Source organism: Lissotriton vulgaris, chromosome 2_1, assembly GCF_964263255.1.
Source record: "Lissotriton vulgaris chromosome 2_1, aLisVul1.2, whole genome shotgun sequence".
In the NCBI taxonomy this organism is placed as follows: domain Eukaryota; kingdom Metazoa; phylum Chordata; class Amphibia; order Caudata; family Salamandridae; genus Lissotriton; species Lissotriton vulgaris.
The window spans coordinates 2,117,904,147-2,117,919,806 of NC_141687.1; the positions used below are offsets into that span (position 1 = coordinate 2,117,904,147).

The 15,660-nt window shown below is 43.1% G+C and overlaps 1 long non-coding RNA gene across 1 annotated transcript; it reads right to left on the reverse strand.

Annotated features, from left to right (window-relative positions):
- Positions 1-2,587: 2,587 nt before the first annotated feature.
- Positions 2,588-13,612, reverse strand: LOC147733796 (uncharacterized). Its single transcript, XR_015308751.1, has 3 exons — positions 13,438-13,612; positions 10,633-10,816; positions 2,588-3,374 (listed from the first exon to the last, which is right to left on the reverse strand). It is a non-coding gene; the product is annotated as an uncharacterized LOC147733796 (long non-coding RNA).
- Between the last annotated feature and the right edge of the window lie 2,048 nt (positions 13,613-15,660).

Below are 15,660 nucleotides of genomic sequence, written 5' to 3' on the forward strand. Positions count from 1 at the left end.
AAATATAGATGTAGAAAAGGAGAGGGATAGATAATCAGTAAAAAAGCTAAAAAAAAGTTCAAAGAAACAAAGGATTGCAAAAATTAGGGGAGGATTGAAAAAGCATGCCGAGAACCATAGCAATGAATGAAAAACAAGATGGTCGCGCTCAATGAGGACTGCATGGGTAATTTTGCGGTCTGTGCTCTGCAAGAGGCCCGCGAACACGCAAAAAAACCCAGCAAATTCGCACAAATTCGCGGATTATGCGGACAGTGAATTCGCGCATTTCGCCCATACTTAAACGCCACTGATATTGATGAATTACTTGTAATATTAATTTACCCACTTGACTGCTAGGAGTCCGCCTCTGCCCCAATTCTGAACACTTTTTATGTTTGGCGTTACCCAAGAGCTTTTCATATTACTAAAACAATTTATAAAATGCTTACATTTAGCAGCTTTAAGCCACCTCTCTTCATCCATTGGTGTGTTATTGTGTCATTCACATTTTGCTTTCCCGCTGCCGCATATGCCATGGGGTAGAGGGTCAGCCTACTTAAGCCACTGATTAACGTCACTTTGAGCGACTGCATTTTGCTCTCTCATAAAGAGCGCATCCTCACTCAAGAAAGTTCTCTTTAGTGCCAGTTTTTTTGTTTTTACATTAGAATTACTTTATACTTATGGTAGTGTGTCCTTTGGGTTCAGAGCCTGATGTGATAGCAGAAAGCTTCTGATGCGCATTCCATCTTTATCAGATCATATCTACTGCCAATGCAGATTAAAATTCCTTTTGCAGTGTTTTGCTTTTCTGACTGTTGCTATTTCACAGCATACCAGAGTATGTCCATTTGATACCTTTCTGTATTGTTATCCTCTTTTAATTTTTCTTTCTTGCCTTCACTCTTTCTTTCCCACCTTCATTCTTTCCTAATTTCTTTCCTTCTGTTCTTTTTTCTTTCCTTCTATCTTTCTTTTATACCCCTTATGTCTTTCCTTTTATTTCCTTCTCTCCTCCTCTCTCTTTCTTTTCGCTGGAGGCTTCCTGCTCTTTCTTTCTTTCTTTTCTTCACTTTACTTCTTTCTTTCCTCTTTTCTTTCCTTCTCTCTTTCTTTCTTCCCTTTTTCATTCTCTTCTGCTATTTCCTTCTCTCTTCACTTCTTTTTTCCTTTGTGTCCTTTGTGTCCTTTTCTCTTTCTTTCTTTCCTTCTCTTTTTGTACCTTCTCCTTCCTTCCCCATCTCTGTCTTTGCCTCATGCCTTTCTTCTCTTTCTACCTTTCTTTCTTTTTTCTTCTTTCTTTCTTTCTTTCTTCTCTTTCTTTCTTTCGTTCTTTCTTTCTTTCTTTCTTTCTTTCTTTCTTTCTTTCTTTCTTTCTTTCTTTCTTTTTAGTTTTTTCCTAAATTTGGCACCAACAGTATGCATGCTTTGCTAACATCAACATCTTTCCAACCTTCAAGTAAAAGCTGAGTTGTAAAACAAAACCAAATCTGTTAGCACACGTGTCCCCATCACCCTCCTCTCCTCTTGCCATGCCGTGTCTCTAACCCTCCCCTCCTCTTTCCCTCCTCCATTCTCTGTCTACTTCCCCTGCTCCTACCCCCCCACTCCCCAGAATATCTCCTCTTGCCTACCTTTTCCCTTACCTATATGTTCCTTTTTGTTTGTCTCAACCTTACTTGTCACTATGTTGCCATGTTCTAATAACTGTGTAACCCTTGTAAAGATGTAACCTGCAATTATTGTCTGATACTCATGTAAAGCGCTCTGATACCTCCCGGTCTAGCCAGCGCTATATAAAACCTTTAAATAAATGTTTCTATCTGGTAGTCTATTTTCCAAATTCTTTGCAGCAACCTGTTTACAATTTCTGATGAAAACAGGTCTGAAACCAATGGGTGAACTCACAAAGGTGTGCATTTTGAAAAACTAGACAACATTCTAAAGTCAGTACTGGATCATTTGTGTAGAGTGCACATGGTTTTCTAAATGAAACTAATCGTTGAGATAAAAATAAAATCAAAATAAGTGGGATATGATAGCCATTGCTTATAAAATGTGTGTCTGTAGTTTTTTTCCCTGATGGCTGCTTTACAGAAGTAACATAATGTTACAACGCTCAGACCTTCCTGGTTGCACAGATATATAGTGTTTCCTAGTTGTCAAAAATTCGTTGTGTACCAGCCATGCAGCAATTCATATGGTAAAATGTAATGAATGAAAAATGTATATGATGGAAATGTATGTTTTTTCAAAGTGTGCACATGATACTGAGTCTATGAGTTAGGGATATTTGTACAACTCTGAATTGCGGATTCCTATGTTATTATGTGATTCAGACAGAATTTTCCACTGTCCAACAAAACCTTTCCAATCAGAACCGGTGCTTTTGTGGGCTGAAATATGCCAGAGCAACAAATCAGTCAAAATATGTTCCCAAACCTGCAGTCTGTTACTCCATATGGAACTACTGTTCACGTCATATGCCCCTTGTATCACCACACTGATAACATACTCATCTGCTCTCATCAGTACTCAGACTGATCACTTAAAAATAGGAACACATCTGCCCCCCAAAAAAATTCCAACTTGAGGTTCGCTTCTTCTGAGACTGTAAAGAGATACACCCACATTATTTTTTATTTGGAACTCTTCTCCTAGTTGATGTTTTAGCAACAAATGTTTCACTCCCAATAGTTACAAAATCTAGTAGTCTCTCAAACATTTCCAGTTCACAATGCTATCTTTTCCAAATTGTTTTTCATGGGATATCTTCTTCATCTTTATTTTGTTCACCAAAAGTCTTTTTCAGAGCTTCGTTACTCTCTGTAGAAATTGAACTCTAACGTGCACTTGATCTTGAACTTTGATCAGTCCTGTAAAATTGATCTACTGCAAACTACTTTCTTGCTCTGATGGTTTAAATCATTTGAATTTTCAACTGTAATTATTCATTGTTTGGACCGGAGACTACTCCCTCTTGCTGCCACTCATGTTTTTGGTTTTGTGCTGTAACAGCTCTTCACTTCGATCACTGTTTGGAAGCCGGACTTTAAATGTTCCGGGTTCCTCATCAAAACTTTCACTGCCATGAAACTTTATGATTTCATGTCTTCTTTGTTAGTTCAGAAATTCTCCCCCACCTCTGTAACAACACTGTCATCCTGTACTTGTGTTTGAAATCCACTTCATTGCACTTGACATTGTGGTTTTTTAGCTGATTACGTGGTTGTCTTCACCACTTCTTCTGCTACTCATACTCTCTTCATGTGATCAGCGGGGGTCCACTGTGGCACTCGGGCATATTATACTGCAGTGTTGGTCATCAATATCTCCTGTGGTTGAGATTATTACAAAGCAATGTCCTTTGTTTTTTCTGTTGCCACATTCACCTGTTGAAAGACAAATGCCATCATATCAGTCAGTTCTTTGCAGTAATCTAATAAAATATAATTATTTATTGAAACTAGGGAGGCTGAAGGAGTATGTGCAAGTCGCATTGCCCTTTCTGTGATTATCTCATGGACGATAAACCAGTCTTTTTGTTGGGGTACTTCTCATGCTCATCAGAACAAGAGGAATTGTGTCAGGACAGTTTAAACCAGTTAAATAACACATTTTTGCCAGATTGTGCTTTAGAATACCATAAGCCCTCCTTACCACACCTGAAGATTGAGATCAATAACTACACTGGAACTTCTGTTTGATCTCAGAAACCTCATTTTTAAAATGAATACCTTGATCTTTCTTAACAGAAGTTGGTAGGCCAAATCAACTACCTCAACAAATATTTGGCAACTGTAAGGCTATCTGATCTGCAGGTAGGGTAGGTCCCCACCCATTTCAAGAATAAGAAGACAATGACCAAAATGTACTTTGACCCGTTATATGTTGGCATATCTACAAAGTCTGTCTGAAGTCTTGTGAATGCGCCCTCTGATTTTCCAATATGGTTCAGCAGTGTTAAAGTCTTCTTTCCTTGATTATTTCACACCAAACACCGAATACATATGTCTTTTGCTACATTTCTGAATGCAAATAATAACAAGAAAGGGATTGGACGTATTATTAAATTGAGTTTCTGTAGAACAGAACCCTTTTTGACAAATATACAGGGTTAGGTGTTTTTATTTCACCTTGTACTTTCAATGTTAGTTTTTTTAGTGTACAAACAAGATATTAAATTCATGTCATAACTACCGGACATACATACACATTCCACAATACATTAAAAAATAAATGAATGCATAAATACACAATAATTGACATTTGGCCAACACATGACAAAACACATTAACAACAAGAAATGACCAGTCCTCAAATTAGGAACAAAAATGTAGCAGTGCATGCTTATTTATAATATACAATGCTGTAACCTGCTACAGACAGCTATTCGTGGTAAAGATACAACAGGCAAAATGCTTTATTTGCACACTGCGCGAATCAGTGGAATAGTAGTTGTTTCGTCTAGCTATATTTGGTCAATAAGTTTCAGGGTCTGAACCGCACTGTACGACCCGGTTAGAAACAAACCGTGGTGCGCAATGGAGAGGTTTCACGACCGAGCTAGTACGATGCACGACTCAGACAGCTGTATTGAGTTGGAGCGTTTGGCTCTCAATAGTTCCAGGAGTTGGACTTCGGGGGTCCGCATCGGACCCCCTGTTACCTGAGGATGGCACCGACCCATACCCAGTGTAGGGAGCGCACTTGTCCGCAACGTACCCATTCAGTCAATGGGAGCCCATGTACGCGTTGTACGACCGGCTCCCATTGACTTCTATGGGAGTCCGACTGAACCGAGTCCGACAGCATACGTCCGCATCGTACTCGCTCGGTCGGACTGCAGAAGTCGGGATCAGTCGGAACACACCGGGATCCGGCTCGGTTGGAGTGCTTTTCGACCCAGATCAGAATTGGCCCCTAAGTGTGCTATGTGTAACTGACCTTTAAGTTACACCTTTCTGATCTCACCAAGGCAGTTTTCGAGATCGCACCATGCCTCATGCACCTTGCTGGTGCTCCTTGCTGCGTTTGCCCTCTTGTTGTTCCAGTATTGTTTTTATTCTTTTCTCCTCGCAGTATGACCATATTATTGTTTTATTCTTTTCTCCTAGCAGTGTGCCCATATTATTGTTTTTTTTCTTTTCTCCTAGCATTGTGCCCATATTGTTATACTGATATATTTGCCCATTTTGTGTGACCCGCTTCTGTACCTGCGCCCATCCGTTTTTTGCTGTGCTGTCTGTTGTTGGTTTCCCCCATTCCTGCCAAAACCTCTGGCCTCCTCACCGCCCCCTCTCCTGCCTTCCAGCTGCACAAAACTCCCCCCTCCCCTACTTAATGGCGGCGCTGCGGGGGAGCGTGAGCAAGACCTCTGACCATCGGTCTGAGATCTGCTCCTCCCCAGCAGCTCTGCTGTACTTCCGTTGCTGCGCTTGCCCTCTTGTTGTGCTGGTATTGTTTTTATTCTTTTCTCCTCACAGTGTGCCCATATTGTTGTTTTTTATGCTTTTCTCCTAGCTTTGCGCCCATATTTTTGTGCTGGTATATTTGCCCATGTTTTGTGACCCGATTCTGTGTCTGTGCCCATCTGTTTTTTGTTGTGCAGTCTGCTGTTAGTTCCCCCATTCCAGCCGAAAACCTCTGCTCCCCTGACCCCCGGCTCCCACCACTAAAGGTGCACGTCCCTCCCCCTCCCCTACTTAATGGCAGCCACTGCGGGGGAGCACGAGCAAGACCTCTGATCCTCGGTCTGAGAACTGCTCCTCCCTAGCAGCTCCGCTGTGCTGCGCTTTGCCTCTGATCCCACCCAGGAAGAGTTCAAGACCACAGCGTGCGCACCTTTCTGGTGCCCATTGCTGTGCTTGCCCTCTTGTTGTGCAGGTATTGTTTTTATTCTTTTCTCCTCGCAGTGTTCCCATATTATTGTTTTATTCTTTTCTCCTCGCAGAATGCCCATATTATTGTTTTTATTCTTTTTTCCTAGCAGGGCACCCATGTAGTTGTTTTTTATTCTTTTCTCCTAGCAGTGCACCCACATTATTGTTTTTTATTCTTTAATCCTAGCAGTGCGCCCATATTGCTGTTTTTTACTCTTTTCTCCTAGCTGTGTGCCCATATTATTGGTTTTTATTCTTTTCTCCTAGCAGTGCGCCCATATTGTTGTTTTTTATGCTTTTCTCCTAGCATTATTCCCATATTGTTGCGTTGATATGTTTGCCCATTTTGTGTGACCAGCTTCTGTACCTCTGCCAATCCATTTTTTGTTGTGCTGAATGCTGTTGGTTTCCCACATTCCCACCAAAACCTCCGCTCCCTGACCATCCCTGCTCCTCCCTTCCAGCTGCACATCCCTCCCTCCTCCCCTACTAAATGGCAGCCGCCTCAGGAGAGCGCGAGCAAGACCTCTGACCCTCAGTCTCAGTAATGCTTCTCCCCAGAAGCTCCGCTGTGCCGTGCACGGCATCTGATCCCACCCAGGCAGGGTTTGATACCGCTCTGTGCCTCACGTACCTTGCTGGTGCCCGTTGCTGCGCTTACCCTCTTGTTGTGCCGGTATTGTTTTTATTCTTTTCTCCTTGCAGTGTGCCCATATTATTGTTTTATTCTTTTCTCCTCGCAGTGTGCACAATTATTGTTTTTATTCTTTTATCCTCGCAGTGTGCTCATATTATTGTTTTTTATTATTTTCTCCTAGCAATGTGCCCATATTGTTGTGTTGATTTATTAGCATTGTGCCCATATTGTTGTGTTGATATATTTGCTCATTTTGTGTGACCCACTTCTGTGCCTGTGCCCATCAGTTTTTGTTGTGCTGTCTGCTGTTGGTTTTCCCCCTGTTCCTGCCAAATCCTCTGCCCCCTGACTGCCCCCGCTACCGCCATCCAGCTATATGTCACTCCCCTTCCCTACTTAATGGTGGCTGCTGTGGGGGGGCGCAAGCAAGACCGCTGACCCTCGGTCTGAGATCTGCTCCTACCCAGCAGCTCCGCTGTGCCGTGCTCTGCTTCTTATCCCACCCAGGGAGAGTTCGAGACTGCGCTGTGCCTCGCTCACCTTGCTGGTGCCTGTTGCTGCACTTGCCCTCTTGTTGTGCCCGTACTGTTTTTATTATTTTCTCCTTGTGGTTTGCTCATATTATTGTTTTTATTCTTTTCTACATGCAGTGTGCCCATATTATTGTTTTTTATTCTTTTCTCCAAGCAGTGCACATATTATCGTTTTTTATTCTTTTCTCCTAGCATTGTGCTCATATTGTTGGGCTGATATATTTGCCCCTTTTGTGTGACTTGCTTCTGTGCCTGTGCCCATCCGTTTTTTGTTGTGCTGTCTGCTGTTGGTTCCCCCCTTTCCGCCCAAACCTCTGCGGCCCTGACCGCCCCCGCTTCCGTCTCCCAGCTGCACATACCTCCCCTACTTCATGGCGGCCACTGCGCAGACATGCCGCTGGCTCACTAATGGCACGCATAAAGCAAGCCCGTCAGCGCCCGTTCACTGGCCGACCGCGACCAGGGCCAGGAACTCTGGATCTCTAACCATCCACCACTACGATACTACCGACCTCCTCGCACTCAACCCCGGAAGACTCAGAGACTGCCAACAGGCTTAGCTGAACACGTTCCACGGCCAGTTCTCCTGCCTCCACTGCCGCCATATCTTCACCAGCACCCGGCCCCCAACACCCCGACGCCAGCACTGACAACACCTTAAGATGCATCCTCCTCAATGTGCGCTCCGTACACAAACACGCCACGGCAATCTGGAACCTTCTCGACTCTCTCTCGCCGGACATCGCCTTCTACATGGAAACCGGGACCAATGCCTCCTCCGTGCCTGACATCAAAAACGCCATCACGAACCACCCAGGTGGGGGGCTTGCCATCGCCTACAAGAGCACCCTCCGCCTCACCAACTCCAGCGAAACCTTCTTCACCGCCGAACACCTGCACTTCAGGATCAAGATCAGCCCCAATACCACACTCCAAGGGACCCTTGTCTACAGGCCACCCCGCCCCCATACACACTTCGCCACAACCATCACCGCTTTCATCGCACTGTACGCCATTACCTCAATGAACTACATACTCATCGGAGACCTAAATTCCCACCTTGACAACCCCAGCGACCACCACTCCACCACCCTCCGGGAAAACCTCGCCGGAATCAGACTTAAACAACTCGTCACCACACCTACCCACATAGCAGGACACACCCTCAATCCCATCTTCGCCGAAGGAAACAGTGTTCACTACAGCCACACAACGAAAACGCCATGGACCGACCACCACTGCGTACACTTCACTGTCGACAAACCCAAGGCACCCAAACCTGCCCCACGGCCACCACGAAGGAACTGGGGCAAGGTTACAGATGAGCATTTTTACTCCACCCTCACCCGAGACGACCACACCTGGGCATCCGACTCAAACAGCGCAGCCAGAGGACTCCACACTCGGCTCTCCAACTACACAGCCAAACTCGCCCTGCCATGCAACCCTGGCAACTAGTGCCCCAGGAAAAAACCTGGTTCTTCAATTTCAACATCTGCAATTAATAAGACCTCGTCTTCTGGCATGACATGCCGATGCCTGGAGAAGAACTGGAGAAACACCAAGACAACCAAAAACTACCCCACCTACCAGGACGCCATGACGGACTATGACAAGCAAATCAGAACCAACAAAAATAATTGTATCCACAACAAAACCTAGCCAACTCTAACATCTCCAGGGAGCTCTTCAGTGTCATTCAGGAATTCACCAACCCACGCAGCGCATCCACAGACATCACCCCATCCCAAGACCTATGTGACATATTTGGAACCTACTTCCACCTCAACACCAGAAACCTCTACGACAACTTCATCCACCTTCCACCCAACTCCACAGCCAGACCCCCACCCTGAGACACCAGCTATCCCCCCATCTCCAACTGGATAACGATCACAGCCGAAGACACCGCCTCGACCATGAAAGGCATCCACTCGGGCCCCCACCGACCCCTGCCCTCCTCACATCTACCACAAAGCCACAGCCACCATTGCACCCGAGCTACAGCACACCATCAACACCACCTTCAAAACAGGCACATTCCCAAATGACTGAAAACACGCAGAAATCAGGCCCCTGCTCAAGAAACCCACAACGGACCCCACCGACCTAAAGTACTACCGGCCCATCTCGCTCCTCCCTTTCGCAGACAAAGCAGAGAATACAGTCAACAGGGAATTGACCCAATTCATCAAAGAGAACGCCATGCTGGACCCATCCTAATCTGGAACCTGAAGCAACCAAGACTGCCCTAGTCGCCGCCACTGATGACATCCGTGCCCTCCTGGACCAAGGCTACTCCACAGCCCTCATCCTACTCGACCTATCAGCAGCCTTCGACACCGTCTCCGACCGCACACTACTCACCAGACAACACAACGCCAGCATACATGGAACAGCCCTGGAAGGGATCTGATCGTTCCTCGCTGGAAGAAGCCAAAGGATCATACTGCCGCCCTTTCGCTCCGATCCCACGAAAATCCTCTGTGTAGTCCCACAGGAGTCATCTCTGAGCCCGACCCTCTTCAACATCTACATGGCTCTCCTCGCTGCCATTGTCCGACAACACGGCCTCAACATCGTATCCTACGCAGATGAACACCCAACTCATCCTCTCCCTTCCCAAGGCCCCCTCTAGTGCCAAACTCAACTTCCGGAGAGAAATGCAAGACGTCACAGTCTGGATGACCGACAGCTGCCTGATGCTCAACGAAGATAAGACTTCAGTTCTCATTCTTGGAACTACCCCTTCGGTATGGGACAACACCTGGTGGCTGACCGTCCTCTGAAGCCCACCCACCCCCTCAGACCATGCCAAAAACCTCAGCATCGTACTCGACTCATCACTAACCATGAACCAACAGGTCAATGCAGTCAACTCCAGCTGCTTCAACACACTCTGCATCCTCCGCAAGGCCTTCAAATGGATGCCCCCAAATCAAGGAAGACAGTCACCCACGCACTCATCACCAGCAGACTGGACTATGGAAATGCACGCTACGCCGGCATCAACAAGTCCCTACTACGCAAACTCCAGACAATACAGAACACTGCCACCAGACTCATCCTAGACATCCCCCGGCACAAACACATCAGCCAACACCTACGAAGACTCCACTGGCTCCCGTAGAGAAAAGAGTCATCTTCAAAATCCTCACTCACGCCTACGAGTGCCTTCAAAACAATGGTCCTAAATACCTCAACGACAGAATCAACTTCCACGTACACAAGAGAAACCTCCGATCTAACAACCTTGCACTGGCCGAAACCCCACGCATAATTTATATTATTGTTTTATGTGTATAGATGTATTTATAATTTATTAAAAAAAACAAATTTTTTATATGTTATTAAAATAAATATTAAAACATCTTAATAAGTATATATAATATATATTATATGTATATGTGTTCAATGTATTTATAAATTATATATATTACTTATCATTTTTAAGCATTTTAAAATATTTTTAACTATGTTTGTTTTAATTATATGTATTATTTACTTTATTTTACATTATTTTATCTAAAATAAAAAACGATATTTTGAACAACGATATTTTTGCCATCAATATTTTTTTTGATATTTTTGTACTTACCAATAGGATGGCGATATTTTTGCTGCAATATTGCGACCCTCGATATTTTGTCAGTGATTCTTCCAATGGATTTTTTGGGATATCTGATCTTGGTTTGGTAAATAAATCAACAACTGCAATCCAGTCATGCTCTGATTCATCATCAGTCTCATCAATTTCATTACCTTCCCTGTCTTCACAGCACCTGTGTGAAATATATAGCAGTGTTGTTGGGTTCAGCAAATTGCACCTTCTAAAAGAAATGTTATCAGTTGCAAGGATGATTTGTTCATACGAGACACTTTACTGTTTATCAAATGATGTGTTCTTGTTAATAAGATCTCAACCAACTGAAGGACATGTAAAATTAATGTATGCCCATCAGTATTCCAAACTTTTGTTCAATAGCAACACAAAAAGATGCAAGTGATTGCAAACATCCCAGAAGACATACAGCTGAAAGGTATGCAGTTGGATGCATTATCCCATCATGCTTCTGTGTCAGAATTGACAATGAACATCCTCTCCTTTCATGACAGTACAGAGCAAAAGTTAGATTACAGTCTGGCATTTCCAGTGCTGGTGTACAGCACAGAATCTCTCACGAATCTTTAAATACTTCAGTTTATTCCTAATTAAATGGTACCACATCTTGTATGTTACAGTGAGTTATCCTTTCTAAAGGCTTGGCAATCAAGGAATATTTTGGAATCCACTGACGAAAGTAGTCTACAATTTCAAAAAGTAACCGATCCTCTCTATGTGTGGGTAGTGGCCTCATTCTCAGAATTGCTGAAACTCATGTTGTTGAGACTTTCCTCACACCTATTTCAGTATGACGTCCAAGATACATCACTTCTCTTTTACTGTACTGTAGTTTTGTTGGGGAGACCATATGTTCACTGTTAGATGCATGATTTAATAAGGTAATGGTGTCAAGATGACATCCCTCCTTTGTCGTAGAGGCCACTAACAGGTCATCTATGTATTGAACTAAGACAGAATTGCAAGGCAACTTCAAATTTTCTAGATCGTTCTTCAGTATGTGATTAAAATGTGAAGGGCTATGGAATCCTACACTACAGAAGAATTGAAACACAAAGAAAATTGTAATGTGATTGAAAAGAACGCTTGGCATAAGTCGATGACTGTAGATTATTCTGCATCTGTTGAAATTTGGAAAAAAATTACTGTTGGATTTGGTACCACAGGACAACATGGGATGACAATTTTATCTTTCTTCAATCTTAAAAAAGGCACAATTGGTTCCTATGTTTCTTTTTTCTCATCACAGGAGAGTTACAAGGACTACTAAGTCCCTCCTGGAGAATTCCTTGCTCAATCTTTTTTTTCAGTCACTAGATTCATTCTTTCTTCTGCTTCTTTTGAAAGCCTGTAATGTTTATTACAAGAGAAAATTGCATCCAATGTCATTTTTATTTTAACTGAATCAGCAACTTTTATGAACTCATTTTCTTTTACAAAGTAATTCCAAACCTCATTTTTGACAGTTGTCTTAAATCCAGACGTAGATGATGTTTTGTTAAATTCGGAAATAATTGAACCCTAATCTCTTGGGAGCACTGAGAGGCATATTTACAAGAACTGACACATTGATGAGTCATATTTGAGCCTGCCGAACAGGCCCAATGGATGACATGGATGTGATGTTTTTGCAATACAGTGCTCCATGGTGCAAGGATTCACGGATCTGTCAGAAATTTTGAAGCATCTTTTGCCTCTAAAGAGACGCATTGCTGGAGTTGGTTAGAAGACTGTCCAGCAATGTGTTAGTATACAGAGGCGAGTCCCATGTTAAAAGCCCTGTGTTAAACCTTATTCCTGGTTTGACAAGGCATAGGGATTTTGACGCAGTCAAGTCGTAGAATAACACAGAGAAAAGTTGTAAATTTCACTACGTCAGTTCTACACAGCATTTAATGTTGGAACAGTGTGGAGCACGGATTGTGCCGCTGCTGCGTAAAAAAAATCATGCTGCGCTAGCTTCGGGTAAATATGCCAGAGTCTTCATCTTGGCTTTCAATCATAACACCATCTGTATACAATAAACCACACAAGTCATATTGCACAGCAAGTCTCTTCCCAACAGATTCACAGGACTTGAATCGCACAAAAGAAACTGGTGTTTATTTTCCATTTGACCAATTTTAACTAGGACATCTGCTGTAACGTGATTAACAATGTGTTTTTTTACTAAACATTACAACTTGGACTTCTTTTCTCTTGAGGGGTTGGTGTGGAAGAACAGGTAGCCCCCATATAAAAAAAGAATGACGTGGGGTGGCAATTGGCTTCTCTGTCACCATATGGGTCACTTTAGTCTGCCTCTAGGACTGCTCCAAGTAAGTGGTTTTACTTCCCCATCAGACACCATCACTGTCCATCTAACCATGCTGCATCATTATTCAGAATCAATGGATTATGTTGGTACTCTGCACTTTTGCATTTTGTCTCTGACATTTTGCCGCATCACTGGAGCTGAAGGCATTGGCATTCAAAATGATCTCTAATTCTACATACCCTGCTCGGAATTTGATGCAGTTGGCACCATAATGTCGCTCTATATTTGAGGAACACAATCACCCTGAATTCCTTTTGAATTATGGCGTCACTCACTTTTTCCGTGCCTGATTTTCCCAAAGACCTGACAAGCAGGGTTTATTTACATCATTTCAGTACTCACGTTCATTCCGTCATTGTTGATTATTTCTGTTCTACCACCTTGCATTTGCAGCACACTATATCCCGTTGCTTCATACTACATCCGATTAATCCAATTCATTCCAGACTGTCAGGTCCACTCACCTCAAATCCAGGTTACTCTGCTGGGCGATGCTAGTCCTTCCGCTTCTGTACCAGACTACAAGTCAGAAAAGAACTTGCTCAGCTGACTCCAGCCAAAGCAAACGGGGAATGGGAAATCACAAAAGATAAAACCTGTGGTTTCTTCAGGTTGTTCCAGGTGTTCAATGAGCCTTCATTTCAGTCCATCCTTCCGTCCTAGTGCACTTTCTTTGTCATCTGTAGACAAGAAAGTGACAGTCATGAATCATATTCGATTTAAATGTTAATAGCACATTCAGTAACAAAGATAATGTACATAATTTGGCTTACTAATACAATTGAGTCAGAGGCATAAATTGGAATAATTTGTTTGAAATTGTTCATATTCTGCGGGACAATTAACTATATAGTGTGGATGAGTTACCCACTAGAGTACAACCCTATGGAGGAAGACTCTGGCCCACATGCAACAAGCATTTTTGGAGTCGCAAACGGTGCGATTCCTTAAAATCGGCCGTTTGCGATTCAAAAAGTGCTGTTTGGGATGCATCATGCTATTTTAGAAATCACAACTTTTTTGCGATTTCTAAAATTGCGATAGCATATAAGAAATCGCAATTTTGCGATTTCTTAAATGCTATGCATCATTTCCGGAAAATGTGCGATTTTTCAAATTGGAAGTGCAAATTACCACGAAGTTCAACCTCGTAGTAATTTGCGAAATTGTTTAAAAATGCACAAAAATGCATTTTTTAAACTGTTAAGTTACAGATACACATGTCCTTAGGACATGTGTGTATGTAACTTCTACTGAAAAGTACATTTCATGGGTGTAGGGGGGGTCATATTAGACCCCCCTCTCCACCCTTGAAATGGATTGATGAATTGCGATTTCAAATTGCGAATTCGCAATTCCCATTCATTCCTATGGGCATTTTGGCCCATAGGAATGAATGGGAATTGCGAATTCGCGATTTGAAATTCGCATTTTTTATGCGATTCGATAAAAATAGCGATTTTTACCGAATTGCAAAAAAAATGAAAAAATAATCATGCATAGGCTTTTGCGATTTCTAAATTGCGAATCGCTATTTTTCGCAATTTAGAAATCGCAAAAGCTGATATTGATGCATGTGGGCCTCTGTTCTTTAACCCATAAATTGGAATAATTCCTGGAGAGTCTCAAGTTCGCATGATTGACAGTCCTTTGATTTGGAGGCCTGGAAAACTTCTGAAGTGTCCATGTGTATGATTAGTCTTACCGGTCCCAAGAAACTACTGTCTGTAGTGCAACTGATCATGGTTAGTCACATTAATTCTCAAAAGTTGCCAAAACTGAGTTTAGAAGCTTTCTGTTGCAGTGCACTATAGTCTGAGGCAGCGCACATGAAAGGACTAGACCTTAATTTGTCTTTTTGTTTATTTTCAAGATCTCATGTATGGCATGGAGGATGGCGGTCCCATTGAGGTGCGGGTTGGGGGAGATTTTAGAGGCCTTCTAGATGAAGTGAAGATCTTGGAGCCAGCAGAGACAGGTGAGTGTTCAAATCTGTTGGAACAACAAAGTAAAGCAAAACCATTTAGTTGGTCACAGTATTTACAGCTGCGCTCCAATGATGGCCGCCAAAAGACATGTACGCTGAACTCTTGCGTAGCAAAGTGGGATCCGAGGTGATTGATTCCCTCCTGATTTGAGGCACATTTATGCCTAGCGAATGTCTCTAAACTCGAGAAAAGAGCAATAAGTGAGTAGTGCTCATGTTTACGGAGCCAAACTATGGGAGGGGACCAAAGTGGGGGGAAGGAATGGAAAGCAACCTACCAGTAAATAGCGGGTTCAACAATATGTGCACAGGTGTCACAGTGATTGCAACGGTGGGTGGAGGAGCCACAAGTGCTATGATGGGTGCAAGAAAAGGAGGTAGGGTGTGATGTTCATGACAGTCTTTCCCAAGAGGGTTCGCCAAATTGGTCTGGATTTGTCAGGGTGCATAGCATAAAAGTGCCACTAATTTCTCCAATCTCTATCAGAGGTAGCTGCCTCACTTATACTACTCCAAACACTACGCTCTTGGGAGACTTCAATCTCCATTTTGACAACCCTCACATGGTCGATGCAGCAGAACTGACTAAAGACCTATTAGCAGTCCAACTCTTGCAAAGGGTTTCGTGCTCCACCCAAAAATTGAACCCCATGTTGGACCCAAATTTTACCAATAATAACAATCTATTGGTAGGTGACGC